The sequence below is a fragment of the Felis catus genome, chromosome C2 (assembly GCF_018350175.1).
Source record: "Felis catus isolate Fca126 chromosome C2, F.catus_Fca126_mat1.0, whole genome shotgun sequence".
Lineage (NCBI taxonomy): Eukaryota > Metazoa > Chordata > Mammalia > Carnivora > Felidae > Felis > Felis catus.
In genome coordinates this window covers 56,407,723-56,425,188 of record NC_058376.1, presented here as the reverse complement: position 1 = coordinate 56,425,188, position 17,466 = coordinate 56,407,723, and the positions used below count along the sequence as shown (strand labels likewise).

Below are 17,466 nucleotides of genomic sequence, written 5' to 3'. Positions count from 1 at the left end.
TATGAATAAAGAAAACACCTGGTGGAAAGATTCTTGAAAATAGTCATGAATGTTACTTAGGGTTTCTTTCTGAAATGCCAATTTTCAAAAAACAGGGGAATGAAAAAATAGTACATTGCTAAAATTTAACAACTGTGTAGCAAAATATACAAGGCATATTTTAAGTCCTTGTAGATTATTATTATCCTATATTCATAAGTAACAATTGTGTGTAGCATAGATTAACCAAGTTACTCATAGTAACAGTGAATCTGGACCTAGAAAGTTGTCAGTTCCTCTATCCTTGTGGCCAAAAGTAATGTTATCAGGTTGGTCTCATTGCACTATTCTATATGCCCCTGAGCTCAGACTACAATGTGAATTTTTCTCTCTGGAGCTGTACCACTGACATCCTTGATAAACTAAGCATAGGTTCAGGGATAGAAGCACCCTGCTCTGGAGGAAGATGCATGGCTTACAATTGAGTGGGCACCCTGGGTTTACTTATAAAAAGGAATAATTATAAACATTTTACCTAAGTAAGCATTACTGAGATGTAAAATCTCCTCTGATTCCACCACATGATGTGTTCAAGAATTTCCATAACAGCTTTTTTTCATAATATCCTCTAACTGGAAACACCCAAAATATCCATCAATAGGAGAATGGATACATAAACTGTGACAATTAATACAATGGAAGACTACTAGAAGTTAAAACAAACCAAAACAAAACACAAGGGGGTGCCTGAGTTGGTTAAGTGTCCAACTCTTGGTTTCAGTTCAGGTCAGGATCTCATAGTGAGTTACAGCCCCACATCATGCTCCATGCTCTCAGCAAGGAGCCTGCTTGGGATTCTCTCTCTCCCTCTCTCTCTCTGCCTCTCCCCTGCTCTCACTCACTCACTCCTCTCTCTCTCTCTCTCTAAATAAACTTAAAAAGAAAAAAGAACAAATGAATAAACAGGCAAAACTGACAATAACAGAAAGCAGAGTAGTGGTTATGGTAAGCAGGTTGAGATTTGATAGAGAAGTGATATGAAGAAAGCTCTGCACCAATAAACATATTATATCTTCACCTAAGTAGTAATTATTTGGACATGTTCCTTGAGCTGACACTTAAGATTACTGTGCTTTATCCACTTTACTATGTGTGTACTAAAAATCAATAATAAAGTTTGGTTTTATATCTCCTCTGAATCATCTGACCATGAGCGCCCTGACTGATCTGACGTGCCGTAGAATAGCATAGTGAACTACCAGGGCCATATGTCTGAATATGCCATCATGCTGACACTCTACTTAAAAACCCAGTCATCCCGAATATGCACTGACCTTTATATTTTTGACATGATATATTCTTAATAGTACATGAATTCTGAACTGATTCAATCTCAGTACTTCCACTTTTCCCAGACCTATGTTCTAAGACTCTTTTGCTATGTAATTAGTAACATGTATTTGCAAACAAACCAGAAATAGCATATATACTATATATGCACTAGTAATTGTATCAGCTAGTGATGGCATAGGTTTGTGTTACCTTATGCAACAGATGGATTAATTTAAAGTGAGGGAAAAAATTCAATTTTTATAAGTGGAAGTCTATTTAAACTCCACTTTTAAAATTTATTTTTGCTCATTTCTCCATCCAAACGAACCCCAAAATTAAAGTAATTATTTGAAACTACTGAAATATTATGCTTCTAAAAATACTGCTTTCTATAAAACTGTCTGTTTTATAAGTGTCTCCTTTTTCTTCAATCTGCTCAAAACTAATCCATAGGTCGCCATAAGAAAGACACAAGTTTTGTTGTGTTTTGTTTTTCTCACTAGGGTGTTTGGTAATGACCAGAACAAAAAGACCAAGAAATCATTCATTGTCAAGCCTCCAACTCCAAATTAGACAACATTTATGAGACTTGTGAATCCTGGAATTTACTAAAAAAATGTTGATTATTCAAGTCCTGTTAACAACCTCTCCATGCTGACTGAAAACTTGGGAAAATTGCAATCTTCTTTCTAGACTGCATTTTAAACAAATTTCTCCATAGCTGCTTTTCAGAACTAAATGGTTTCTGTGCTTGGAAAATTAAACAAACAACTAACTTCTGGCCTTGCAAAGATCTCTTTTGTATTCATGTTGGTGGCATTTCAGCTACTATATGTCACCCACTTGTTGAAACTGTAGAATCTTCCAGCCCATCCTTGAAAACAAGAATAAACATATTTTTGTAAAGGTGAATGATATGATGTGCTATATTGAGCCTGTTTTGCCCTATGCTAGATTAAAGCACACGTATCCAAGATTTCATGACGACCTGATATGTATTAAAATTTCACTCAGGGGTGCCTGGGTGGCTCAGTCAGTTGAGTGTCCGACTCCAGCTCAGGTCATGATCTCACAATCCGTGAGTTCGAGCCCTGCGTCAGGCTCTGTGCTCACACCTCAGAGCCTGGAGCCTGCTTCGGATTCTGTGTCTCCCTCTCTCTCTGCCCCTCCCCTACTCATGCTCTGTCTCTCTCTGTCTCAAAAATAAATTTAAAAAAAACATTAAAAAAATTTTTACTCAGAACAGGGGTGCCTGGGTGGCTCAATTGGTTAAGCATCCAACTTTAGCTCAAGTCATGATCTCACAGCGCACAAGTTCAAGCCCCACATTGGGCTCTGTGCTAACAGCTCAGAGCCTGGAACCTGCTTCTTGATTCTGTGTCTCCCTCTCTCTCTCTCTGCCCCTCCCCTGCTCGTACTCTGCTCTCTCTCTCTCTCAAAAATAAATAAAACATTTAAAAACTGTTTTTAATTTCACTCAGAACAATATAATTTGACTCTCCTTTAGGGAAAGAATTGAATCTTTCGTCTATTTTATTCTGTGTAAGAGCCGAAAAAATATTACTTATTAACAATGAAACTAATATGCAATTATGACAATGCTAGAACATCAGAAGTGCCCAATATATTCTCACTGATTGGCTAACATGTAAATGAACTGTGTGATTCCTTATAATAGTTTACAGATTGGGAAGTTCAGAAAATACATTACTTATTCAAGAAAAAACTAAAAGATCAGTGCCTAAATTCTAGCTTGATTGTTCTGCCCACTCTTCTTTGGCCTGGGGTAAGAGGATATGTGACCTAGATTTAACTGATCTTCATTTGTGTATACTTGACTTTCCACAACACAAACAGAGTAGAAACAAGATATGTTTACAACAGAAAAGACAAGTCAACACCTAACCCTCAAAATCAACACAAAGAAAACTTTTGAACACTAAACTGCATGTTGTTCAAGTTTCCAAAGAAAACAAAAGTGGCCTGGTCCTAGCCCTGTAGAGGATCACAATACACTGAATTATGGTTTCCAAAATCAAAACTATTGAAGGATTATAATATACAATGTTCAAAGGTAAATACACATTGCACTGAAGGTGAATGAATGGGGAAATAAAGTAGATAAAAAGAGCGACATCAGGGGACTTGTTTATATACCTTGATTGTAGGGAAGGAAGTTGTTGGGGTTTTTTTAAATGTTGTTTTGTTTGTTTTTAATTGTTTATTTTGTTTATGCTCTTTAATCTCAGTTTCATCCTCATACTCTACCAATTTTCAAGAAGGGATCTTTTTCCAATAAGAAAGCTTACCACTTCAGGGTACCTGTGTGGCTCAGTCACTTAAGCAGCTGATTCTTGGTTTAGGCTCAGGTCATGATCTCATGGTTTGTGGATTCAAGCCCCGCATCAGGCTCCACACTGACAGCATGGAGACTCCTTGGGAATCTTTCTTTCTCTCTCTCTCTCTCTCTCTCTCTCTCTCTCTCTCTCTCTCTCTCTCTTCCCCCTTACCCACTTGCTCTCTCTCTCTCTCAAAATAAATAAACTTTTAAAAACAGCTCACCAGGGTGCCTGGGTGGCTCAGTTGGTTGGGCGACCAACGTCAGCTCAGGTCATGATCTCACAGATTGTGAGTTCGAGCCCCGCATTGGGCTCTGTGCTGACAGCTCAGAGCCTGGAGCCTGCTTCAGATTCTGTGTCTCCTCCTCTCTCTACCCCTCTCCTGCTCACACTCCACGTCTCTTTGTCTCGCAATAATAAATAAACGTTTAAATTTTTTTTTTAAAAAAAGCTCACCAATTCAATATTATTAATTTATCTGAACTTGACATACCATCTGTAGCATATTTTATTAAGTAATTATTCTTTTCAATGTCCAAGTAACATAACAGCAAAGATCTTGGTGACATAAGTAGTACTGACAACCTCTGGGTAAAGACTTGCCTCTAAGACCAACATCATTATTTTTGGTTACACTGCTCAGCCCCAAATTGGAAAACACTATGAAAAAAATCCTCTAAACATTGATTTCCTGAAATTGACTAAATTTCCTGAAATCCTATGTGATTATTCTAACATTTGAATAGGAGTTACATAGACATTTCTGATTGACTAATCAATAGTTACCCTTTACCAGTATTGAATCAGTTGTGATGCATCAGGAAAACAGAAGCCACCCTATGAATCATGCATCTAAAGGGTTTCAAAAAGAATTAGGACTTGGAGGTCCTGAATAGACATTTTTGCAAAGAAAACATACAAATGTCCAACAGACACATGAAAAGATGTTCAACATCACTAATCATCAGGGAAATGCAGATTCAAAAGCACAATAAGATATTACTGTACACCAGTCAAAATGGCTAGAATAAAAAAGACAAGAAATAACAAGTGTTGTTGAGATTATAGGGTAAAGGGAACTCTCACACACTGTTGGGACAAAAAAAACTGGTGCAACCACTGTAGAAAACAGTCCAGAGATTCCTCAAAACATTAAAAGCAAAAATGCCATACAAGACTGTAATTCCACTACTATTTACCCAAAGAAAACAAAAACCCTAATTTAAAATTATATAGCACCCCTATGTTCACTGCAGCATTGTTTACAATAGCCAAGATATAGAAGCAGTCTAAGTGTCCATTGCTGCATAAATGGATAAAGAAGATGTAGCACGTGTGCGTGCACACACACACACAATGGAATATTACTGAACCATAAAAAGGATGCAATCTTGCCATTTGTGACAACATAGATGGTCCCTAAGGATATTTTACTAAGTGAAATAAGTCAGAGAAAGACAAATACCATATAATTTCAGTTACAATATGGAATCTAAAAAAAAACAAAAAACAAAAAACACACAAAAAACAAAAAAAAATGAAGAAACAAAGAAACCAAAAACAGAAACAGACCCATAAATACAAAGAACAAACTGGCGATTGTCAGTGGGGAGGGCAGAAGGGAAATGGGTGAAAGAGACTGGAAAGTACAAGCTTTCAGTTATGGAATGAATAATTCACAGGGATGAAAGGCACAGCATAGGGAATATAAGGAATAGTACTGTAATAGTGACCTATGGTGACACATGGTAGCTACACTTGTGGTGAGGACAGCGTAACATAATAGAGTTGTCAAACCACTATGCTGCACACCTGAATTAATGTAATATTGTGTATCAACTACACAACAATTTAAAAAAAAAGAATTAGGAGCTTATACTTTTCTTAGAAGAGATCATAGAAGCTTTTACCACAGGTTAAGGGAACAGCCTCTGAAGGTTAGCAAAGTCATCTCAGCTTAAAGTGCTAAAGTTGCTGATTAAAGATCTTGCCTGGAAGGTGCTGCAATTCCTCAATATCTCTGAGAAGGTTCTATTAACTGACTCAGACTGAATTCACTTAGTTGGTTCTCAAGAGCTCACCTCTGACTGCACATCTGGTCACACTATGCCCAGAAAATAGTGATTTCCTCTCCTCTTCCAGGTTCCTTTCATGACCAACCTCAAGGGTTCTGAGAAATATAATTCCCGACCTCTTTCCTGAAGGTCAGATGAGACTTTAGACAGAAGTGTCCAATGAGCTACAGATGATACAGCACAAGTTCCCTCAAATTATGCATCACTTTCTAAAACAATGCTCATGATAAGATGTTATTACCTTAAAAGGACATTTGTATTGCATTTAAAAGAGTGGAGGATTCTGAGGGGGGAAAATATGAGAAACACAGCATATTTTAAACTTAACTTGGGAATTAACAATGAACAATAGCACAGAAAAAGTATTAAAAAGTTGGGAGGGAGAATGTTTGACTTTTTTTAATCCAACATTTCTACACTTATTGGATCAAAGTATAGCACTTATTAACCCAGTTCCACAGTGTGCTTTCATATAAGCCCTATTCCAGCAGATATTCTCAGCATCCTTTAATATTACTAATCAAACTATGGTTAAAAAAAAGCATACTGACTAATGCATTTATTTTTTCTCCTTCCTGACATGCTACTGAAATCACAGTATTAGGATTTTTAAGGCATAAACCCCCAAAACAAAAAGAACTAGAAAGACATAAGAGATGACAGATTTCAACAGTTTTGAAAGATCGATAATAGATGTAAAATTAGTAACTAGGAAATGTGATTTAAGATATTTAACAATCAGCCTGACCTAGGTACGAGACAATCAGAGGAGAAATCAGAAGAGTTTAGAGCTGGATTCTGGAAACTCCCGGCTAGGCTAGATATTAACAGTTTCATTGATGGATGGTATAGAGTCAATGGCCCCAGGTAGATAATTTGGGGCTATGGGAGGTTGGGTATATTGAGTAGGTTAGAGGATGAAGCTATTTATGAATTGACATAGAAGTATTTTATGAGTTTAACAGCTGGTAAACCATTCCGGGAAGAAGGCGTTCCAATTAGGGAGAGATGATAAAAGCCTTAAACTCTGTATGTGTAAAATACAGTCTAATTCTGGTATCACAGAGGTACTGTGACCTCCCAAGAGGTTCTACTAACCCTAGAAGAAAATTCTTTGGCACATACGCCAGTACTTTGTAAGCTAAAAAATGTTATATTTCTCCTATAACTGCCAGCATGGTGCATCTAAAATTATGAAATTATTGGAAATTGTGGCCCTTTTTTTTCCATTTCCCCCTAAAGAATACATATATCAGAATTGTTTACTGCTCACAAACAAGAATGAAAAAATATATTTATAACAAGAATATATGCCCTAAGTGATTCCCCAAATGTATTCTCAGTAAACAAAGCTAATCTTTTTTGATATAGAACAGCAACCCCAAAACCTCCAGTCTCTTCCAGAAGACTTCTGTCCTCTGCAATTAGCTTTCCCCAAATATTATTAGCTGCTCTTTCACTGCCACCACCCTTCCCACATACACACACACCTGTCATCTTTGACTCTCCTGACCCTTGCAATAAATGTGTGCTGGCTCATTCTCCAACAAATTCATACCCCAGTGAGGTTTTAAGGGCTGCTCAGAAGCTAAAGACTATTTTGCAAAAGCAGGAGGGAAATCTTTGTTTTTGATGCTTTCCTCCAGAGCCTTTTTTTTTCTTTTACAAAAGATGCTACTTTACCCAGGATTCTTGACCTTACTGTGAAAAAATATGATAAAAATTAACATTGCTATTTAACTAAAGTCTGTTAAGTTTGAATACTTGACATTTTCTTGGTAATAGTTTACAGTCATTTAACGGCATTATTAGACTTTCTAGCTGCTTGTAAAAGGACAACTATCATGAAAGTTTAAGTGGATTGTTGATCCAAAGTGAAATCTGGACTCAACATATTGATTTAATTTCAATAATTCTGTTAGTGCTTTTCACTAAACAGAATGGCTTCCTCTTTTTTCTGACCTTTTAAATTTTATCCATCCTTCATGAACACGTTCAAATTCCATTTTATTGGTGAAAGTTTTCTAATTTGTGGCCACACTGACCTCTCATTATCTTGCCATCTTATAGTGTTTATTTTCTGAATCACACATTTTATCTTACAACTAAAGATGATCCTGACCTAATGTCTATACTTTCATCTTCACAGACCAGTTCTCCTCACAAAATTGTGAGCCCTTTGAGAAACAGACTGTGTTTTGTCAATACTTACTGAGTGTCTTTGTCAGGTTCAATCAGAGAACAAGAACCAGTACTACATATATTTATTACAAGGGATTGGCTAGTACAATTGTGGGGGCTGGCTAAGCAAGTCCAAAGTCCATAGGAAAGGCAGTCAGAAAGGGAAGATGACAAGAAGGCTGGAACTCCCAGGCACAAACTGAAGCTTTCTATTCACCAGTGGTGGCCAGGAAGGAAAACCCAAAAGAAAGGAGAGCAATTACAGAGCCAGAAGCTGTATGGAGTCTTGACTCCACGGAAATCTTAGGTCCTCTCTTAAAGGCTTGCCACTGATTACATTAGGTTCACGCAGGGTATTCTTCCTTTTTATTAAAGTCTACCAATTAGAGGGGCACCTGGGTGGCTCAGTCAGTTAAGCATCCATCTTTGGGTCAGGTCATGAACTCAGGTTCTTGGGTTCAAGCCCTGCGTGGGGCTCTGTGCTGACAGTTCAGAGCCTGGAGCCTGCTTCAGATTCTATGTCTCCCTCTCTCTCTGCCCCTTCCCCACTTGTTCTCTCTCTCTCTCAAAAATAAATAAAAGCATTAAAAATTAAAAAAATAAATAAAAGTCTACCAATTAGAGACCTTAATCACATCTGCAAAATGCCTTCACAGCAGCACCTGCATCCGTGTTTTTTTTTGCAAGTTTATTTATTTATTTATTTATTTATTTATTTATTTATTTATTGAGAGAGAGAGAGAGAGAGAGAGAGAGAGAGCAAGCAAGGGAAGAGCAGAGAGAGAATCCCAAGCAGGCTCTGCATTATCAGCGCAGAGTCCTACGTGGGGCTTGATCTCACGAACTGAGAGATGAGGATCTGAGCAGAAATTGAGAGTCGGTTACTCAACTGACTAAGTCACTCAGGCACCCTCGATCAGTGTTTTATTGACTGGAATAAGTTATGTGTGTGCTAAAAAATGGCTACTGCCTTCCTACTCTTATGAGGGAATATTCTTTATAACCTGCCATAACCAGACACATATGCCACAGAGAATTCTGGGGACTACATATATCAAGCCAAGTTTACATCAAAAAGCCACCACACAGAGCATGTGGTGTGTAGGACATAGATGACACTACTGCTACTCTTTTTTTCTTTTTTTAAGTTTATGTATTTTGAGAGAGAAAGTCAGCAGGGGAAGGGCAGAGACAGAGAAGGGAAGAGAGAATCCCAAGCGGGCTCTGCGCTGTCAGTGCAGAGCCCAACGCGGGCCTCCATCTCACAACCATGGGATCATGACCTGAGCCAAAACCAAGAGCTGGATGCTCAAGGGACTGAGCCACTCAGGCACCCCCATACTACTGCTACTCTTAAAAGAAGAGACAAAGCCTTATATAAACAAAACAATTTCCTATCTCCCCAAATACACGGCTCTGTGGTAGATACAAAACAGGCACACAATAAATACTTGACATAATTGGTGACCTTGGTTAGTTTCTACCCAATTTGATTATGACTGATTTGAACACTAAACTGGTTTGATAAGGACAGTGTTTTAACTGAATAAATGATGTGATGGGAAGCAAGAGCAGAGTTAATGGCAGCACCGTTTTCTTCTCACTTTTTTTCTGTTAAGAAAAACATGCTAAATGGTTAGTTCTGAAAACAGCCCAAAAGTTCTCTTATTATGTTTAATTTATTATGTTTAATGAAAGCAGGCTATTTCAAATTCACAGTATAAGCCATCAATAAGAATTATCAAAATAACTGAAGACACAGCAATAACCCATCCTTTGAGGTTAACAGTATAATTCATCAAATCATTCAATAAATATGTATCAAGTACCTTCTGCGTGCTATCATGGTTCCATTGGGCTGGAGATGCAGTCAAGGACAAAACAAAATTTATGCACACATACAGCATGTGTTATGTAGGAGGTGACAGAAAATAAACATGTGAACAGTTTAACACAGAAAAATATAAATCTGGACAGATCCAATAACTTTGAGCCGGAAATCTTTCATGGCCTTCATTAAAAGAGAAAAGTAAAACACATAAAAACAATGAAAACAAAATTAGATATACATACTAATACTGACTTAGAATGGGAAAATTATAATTCTTGTCAGAAAGCTGACAATGAAAAAATCACAAAATTCAGGAAAATGTCATAATCTTTTTTTAATTACCTTCCTGACACATTCTATAACTCATTTTTTACTACATTTTTTGACTGCAATCCTAAGGACTATCAAAATTATTTTGTATTATTTGGTAATATTTTCTATATAAAAATGTGCTAATTCAGGTTTTCCTCTGGAATAGTTGATCAAAATTTGTAGGGGCAGGGAGGTTCATTATTACTGGTGATTTAGAAACGTTTCCTTCAGATGCAAAATTTCACAACAATTTCATTATTGATAAGGCCATATAAATTTTTGTAGTTGTGTTGCAACACAGGAAATATAATTCCATTTGACGTAACTCTCATCAAAAAAGACAAAATATTCATCATATAATTGTTATATGATATATTATCAGGTATGTTCCAGATAAGCAGCATTTCTGTTTCATTTAGAAATCAGTGGGAATCATATCCTCCAATTATAGTTTTATACATATGATGATTAGACTGGCACTCCACAGATCAGCTTCTGGTACTCTATACTTCAACCATTGTTGAAGTATACTACTTCCCCACTACTCTCATAATTCCTGCACCAGGCACTGTGGGACACACTCAAATTGTTATATGACATCTGGCCCTGCTCCTCTATTCCACAAATGTCATCTGGATCCCCAACTCAACTTCCCCTTAGCTGGACCCCAATAATGCCTACCACCACTCTAATGCCATCTCTCCTAGATGCCACTCTAATGCTACCTGCCATAGAGGAAAATGTCATACATGGCTGTGGTTAACAAAAACTTACTTTTATAATTTTTACAAAAATATAGGGTCAAGTGAGAGGCCCAAAATAATGAAGGCCAAGGTTAGTAGGGCAGTTTGGCAGGGAACTTATTCAGTTATTTCTCTGAAATTTTTGTTGATTTATATTGTCATATCCCCAGTGTCTTCCCTGATTACTGCTAATCTTATTGATCTATGTCTGTGATATACTCACGAATGGTGCAGTTGACTCTTGTAAGGCTACACATTTAAAATTTTTTTTCAACGTTTTTTATTTATTTTTGGGACAGAGAGAGACAGAGCATGAATGGGGGAGGGGCAGAGAGAGAGGGAGACACAGAATCGGAAACAGGCTCCAGGCTCCGAGCCATCAGCCCAGAGCCTGACGCGGGGCTCGAACTCCCGGACCGCGAGATCGTGACCTGGCTGAAGTCGGACGCTTAACCGACTGCGCCACCCAGGCGCCCCAAGGCTACACATTTTATACACTGTGGGACACTAACTAAATCTAGTCAGTCTCAAATCCAGGATCTTTATTTCACTAGTACCTTTGAAAAGAGTAATATATTTGAAATAGTAATCATGTTTTTCTTCTGTTTTGCTTTCACCCCACACCCAGCCCTGGTCCCATCCTCCTCCACAATGACTAAGCAGAACTACTTCATTGTGTGAGGATACAGCAGGGCCAACCAGAATTTTAAAGTCTCTCCCCAGCTTTGCTTTCCAAAAGCCTGAGGTCCTCAGGGAACTGGTGAAATGAGAGGACCACTCCTAACTTCAAAAATCAGAGACACAATAACAGATGGAGAATGCTGTTTCTAGCTGTTAAAAAGAAAAGCTTCCTCCATTAAGAAAGAAAAAAGAGGGGGGCCTAGGTGGCTCAGTCAGTTAAGGATCTGACTTCGGCTCAGGTCTTGATCTCAGTTTGTGGGTTCGAGTCCTGCATTGGGCTCTGTGCTGACAGTTCAGAGCCTGGAGCCTGCTTCAGATTCTGTGTCTCCTTCTCTCTCTGCCCCTCCCTGGCTTGAACTTTGTCTCTATCTGTCTCTCAAAAATGTTAAAAAAAAAAAAAAAAAAGGAAAAAAAAAAAGAAAGAAAAAAGAGTTTAAGGAGACATGATGAAGGTATAAGGATCAGAGAGGAAGACTGATGGGGTGAGAACAGTGGCATAGAGCCTGGATTTCTGGGACATGTCCTGTTTCTAGACAAATCTCTAAATCCCAACATTCCAGAGAGAAAAGGATGTACAAAGAATCCAGTCAGATGAGTCTCAGCACCCCGGTGACTTCAGTGCCCCAAGAAAGCATGAGATTCCATAGTACCAGACAGACTACTGAAGGAGTCGCCGAGATAGGTAAGACAGAAGTGTTAAGAGATGACCTGTGAAGATTAAGGATTAGATAGAAAGATGGATATCCAGGTACATCTTTGTGAGCACAGAAGACACAAACAGTCCATCCTGCTGAAAGGAGTGGAGGGGGTTCTTTAGCTGCCTGGGATTACGTTTCTTCTACCCTGCCAAATGGCAGATTAAAGATAGATATCAAATCAAGACAGAAAATAAATAAGAATTATAGTTAGAATTATAAAAATTATAGATAGAATTAAGAATTAAAATAAGAAAAAAAAAGAATTATAAATGTGCATACACACACACACACACACATCTTACATACCTGAATTGTGTCCTGAGGAGCATATCTCTCACACCTGGTTTTCAGAGACCAATCCATTCTATTCTAGGCATTCAAAAAATGGCCTTCCCTAAGAAAAATCAAAGAACTTATTAACATATATACATATGTATATATAAGTTAATAAATATAATATATAAACTCTCAAGGGAATTTAATATAGCTTTCAGTGCTTCATAGATAAGTTTTGTCACAGGTAAAGATATCAATATGAATACATTCTGGGTCCATGTCTGATGGTACTTATATGTCGTACTCTAAGTGGGAAAAGATACATTTAATATTAATCTATTACTATAAAAGCTACATCTTCATTACAAATACCTAGACTGAATATTGTCATTAGCAAATTAGTTAGTTTTGTTTTGTTTTCAAGTAGGGTCCATACCTAGCAAAGAGCCCAAGGTGGGACTTGAACTCAAGACCCTGAGAGAGTCTGACGCTTAACTGACTGGGCCAACCGGACCCCCCTAGTTTTTTTATTACAAACATAGTAAGAATCTTCACGTTAATTTTAAATAAATTAGCTCTATGCTGGGTTAAACATTACTTTTTATGATGCTCATAGTACTCTTAGTCCTTAAATTTGCGTAAATTTCATAGATTAGAACATCCATTTTAAATTGGCAAATGCAGTTAGGTCGCTAACTGAATGTGTCTAATTTGATAGGTGATTACAGGCCTATATATATATATATATATATATATATATATATATATATATATAAATATATAGGCATTTTTTCAGAATTATATTCAATTCCCCGAGTGCCTGGGTGGCTCAGTCGGTTAAGTGTCCCACTTCGGCTCAGGTCATGATTTCACAGTTCCTGAATTCGAGCCCTGAGTGGGACTCTGCGGTGACAGCTCAGAGCCCGGAGCTGCTTCAGATTCTGTGTCTCCCTCTCTCTCTCTCTCTCTCTCTCTGCCCCTCCCCCACTTGTGATCTCTCTCTCTCTCTCTCTCTCTCTCTCTCTCTCTCTCTCTCTCAAAAATAAACATTAAAAAACCAATTTAGAATTATATTCAATTCGCTGAAATTACAATTTCAAGTCAGTTGGATGTACCCATTAAACAACAACTCCCCTCTGGTAAATGGTCTCCACAGAGTCTCATTTACCAGAGACTGCTGAGGGGAAATTTATAGATGTATACATTCAACCAAGAGATGTGTAACACCCGGGGCCTCGGCCTCATAGAGGGTTCTCTGTCAAAAGTCACCTTAAGTGTCACAAGTTGCTTCACAGACCCCTGGTTCGTGTGTGCCAGGGCCACGCACTCGCCCAGAACAGCGACAAGCCCCAGCACCACATCTTGTACATGGAAAGAACCTCAAGGAGCTGCTGACACACGCCAAAATCTCAGAAACTCTCGTTGAGCCTCCATTACAAGACCAGGCGTGCTGTGAACTACAACGTGCTGCGCCTGCGCCGGCCTGTGCTGGCGGCGATACCTGCACATGCGCTCTGCGCCTGCGCTGTGCCTGGTCAATGAAGGACCTGCGTCCCCCCCAACCTCCAATCCCCGCTCATCCAGTCTAGCTCCTTCAAGTAACAGGCGCGGGCTCCAGAAGGCCTCCTTCTCTTCAGTCCCACCCTCCTTCCAAATGGGATCTAGCAGAATTATAATTAAAAATAACAGCAATTACCATTAAAACACACACACACACACAGTTTTATTCTAAATAGTCCCAATATCAAATTTCTGCTTTATCCATGATTAAAAAACATCAGTTCCTGAGATGTCAATGTACATGGTATTTCCAACTAAAAGTGTTAAATTCGAGCAACAATATTCATAAATACAGTTTTTTAAAAAAAATCCAGTTTGGATCGTTCCCAATTTCAATTTGTAGTCACCCAAAACCCTAAAATGATTTCAAAATGCAGTTTGTAGTCACCCAAAACCCTAAAATGATTTCAAAATGCAGTTCTAAAATGAGAATTGGGAGTTGGAAAGGGAGCTCACTAAGTAAAAATTGCATGGGCCTTTCTCTTCTTTATTCTGCTATATTGTCTCTTTTCATGTGCCTCTATAGCCGCCTGGAGTGCCTCAGGGCTTCCTGTTCTTTGAATTATGACAGAGAAATGTTCACCTTCAGGAGCTGACCCTGGAAATAGATGCACTGGGGAAGGATCTGAGGAGCAGAGAACTGGGCCATTTGCCCCTAGCAAATAGGTTTTGTAATAATCCAAATTTGAATCAAGACTGAGAGAAGGAGTAAAGGTGGGGTGGAAGTTGGGAGTTGGGATTGAGGGTTGAGGGTTACAGCTCCTACACAAGCTGTAATTGCAAAGTTAAGTCCCATTATCATTTTCTGAGTCTAACAAAGGACAGGAAGAAAATGTGAACTAAATCACTAAATCCCCCCAGGGGGTCATGTGAATATTCTGTGAAGCTTCCACTGTCAAAAATTTCATGTCAACATATAAAAACAAGAATGGATGCAAAGCAGGATACCTATTTCCTTTTAGCATAGTAATGATTAAAAGAATCTACCTGACAGACTGCATCCCAAATAGGTCACAAAAAAAATGTCTAAAAGGCAACTGACCAGTCAATATAACCGTCTTTCATTTAGTCATTCAACAAATATTTTTAACACTGACTCCCTGGATACCATGATAAACAAGAAAGATACTGCACTCTAATTTTCATGAAATCTATAATGCAGTATGTGTGTCTGTGTTTGGGGACAGAGATGGGGATTAATCAAATAATTTACCCATTCACTGAACTAATATCTATCAAATGACTACTATATGCCAAATCTGTTCCACATCTGGCAATGAACACATTTTACTTTGAGATGGCTCACATTCTAATGAGAGAAACAATAAATAAATAATATTTAAGGTAATGGCAAATCCAATGAGAAAAACAAAAAGCAAAGGAATGATGATAGTATTTTTGAGTTCATGTGTGAATGCATGCTATTTAGGATTTCAAGATTTGGTGGTTTAGGACAGGCTTCTGTATGGTAGTGATATTTCAGCAGAAGTCTGAATGAAATGAGGAAATGAGTCATGAAAATACATAAGGAAGAAACATTTTAGTCAGAATTTTCAAGAGCAAACGCCCTGAGTTGGAAATGTACTTGCATGTTTAAGGAATATCATAAATGATAAAGAACCAAAGACATAATAAAAACAAAATCAAGTCCTAGCCCTCAAAGGGAAATATCATCCCTCAAGCATTAAAATAGAAACAGATACAAACACCCACCCTAATCAACTCCAGGTAGTTTTGATAATTGTTTCAGAAAATCTCTGATAAAGTATGAAATGAATATCATTAAGAAGCACAAGAAATTGTAATTGGCACAATTTAAGCCAGTACTTAGGGAATGTCATGACCATTAGAGGCAAAGTATTCCCAGATATAAATGTCATCAGCGATGAGGGAGCATAAGGCAAGCTGACAGGCCACAAACACCACCACCCACCCTCCCACACACACACACAACCACCACCAGGTGGTATATGTGTGATATTCCTCTGGCACTCCTGACTGCCCAAAAACAAAGGCAAGGGGAAAAACAAATGGTTAACTGATAGCATAGTCCACCAGGACTTAAAAGTCTCCATCACCCCTCCATAGTAATGTGGGAAACAAAGGCAGAAGGAAATGGCAGAAAGAACTAAGTTTCCTTATAACCCGCAGCCCTTTGGCAAATACTTGAAGCTGGCAGAGTAAAACATTTCTCCAGGAACTCCTTACTGTCTTAATGCTAATGCTTTGCTAAAGGGAAAAACAATCTTAGCTTGACAATAGCTAGGCCTCCAGTATCCTGTGTGTCTTTAGCATATGAAAATCTCACTGGAAACTTCCCCTGGACTTTACCTCCCCCCAATTCCATAGTATATAACCAGTCCTCATGGTCACAGGTCCTGTCCCTGTGCTTTAATAAAATCACCGTTTTGCACCAAAGATGTCTTCAGAATTCTTTCTTAGCCATCAGCTTCATACCCCACACACCCCACTGTCACCCCAGAAACCTCATCAATCAGTGAGAGGAGTGGAGAAGGGATATGGGTATAGGAGGAAGAGAACATAGACATTTTTAGAAAAGATATAATGAGTAAAAAAGTACTATTACCTTCAATTAGAAATTAATTCATTGCTTCATTAATTAAGGCAAAGTTGGTTAAAATGGTGACATAGAAACACAGTGCTCCATTGACTAAAAATCACACCACGTGTTTACATGTTTATATATATAGATAGATAGATAGATAGATAGATATATTGATATATATATATCAATGACTAATGTCTTCAATGTGCAGTTAGTAGAACTGTTAAAGCAAACAAGAACACTTAAAATAATCTATTGCCAAGTTTTGTTTTTAACAACCCAAATCATACAGCTTTATGCTAAAAATACACCATTCTGGGCATTCTAAATAATTTTATAAGAAATTCTTCTATTCCTGGGATAACTAAGTAATCTATCACCTTCTAAGAAAATGGAAGGTTTTTGAAAGTTGCCATAAGTAATCTATTACCTTATCAAAGAGAATATCTTCACCACATGCATGTACAAACATAGGTTCAGACATGTCAAAAGGTGTGATATGCATGGGGGCTGACCACACTGAGGTTAGCTATCTCTTTTATTTTGCAAATAACTCAGGCAAGATTTTGTGCAGGGGTGGTAAAAATGAGGACAATAGAAACAATTGATTCCAAATTTCCTGTGAAAATTACTTCATCAGTTTTAAAAATTAAGCTGTAAATAATTTATAATATCCTTAGATATTTTTTCTTTGTTGATTTGGCCAGATTCAAGTTCAGTAAGTCTGAGATTTATTGTGATTAAAAGCTACTATATTCCGAAAAAGTCATTTCTGAAGAACAGTCAATACTCTTTAAGAATTGTAGCTACAGGGGTGCATGGGTGGCTCGGTCAGTTGAGTGTCCCAACTTCAGCTCAGGTCATGATCCCGCAGTTTGTGGGTTCAAGCCCCG

General features: G+C 38.0%; 1 long non-coding RNA gene across 7 annotated transcripts in view; it reads right to left on the bottom strand.

Annotated features, from left to right (window-relative positions):
- LOC123379948 overlaps nucleotides 1–17,466 on the bottom strand; it is a 341,728-nt gene that overhangs the window by 297,414 nt on the left and 26,848 nt on the right. For 5 of the 7 annotated variants that reach the window (XR_006585047.1, XR_006585043.1, XR_006585046.1 and 2 more), the window contains exons 1-2: nucleotides 13,717–15,715; nucleotides 12,478–12,565 (exon numbers count right to left, since the gene is read on the bottom strand). This is a non-coding gene — a long non-coding RNA (uncharacterized LOC123379948). Of the gene's footprint in view, nucleotides 1–12,477; nucleotides 12,566–13,716; nucleotides 15,716–17,466 lie in introns of those variants that run through there. The other 2 variants (XR_006585048.1, XR_006585045.1) reach the window with 1 other exon arrangement.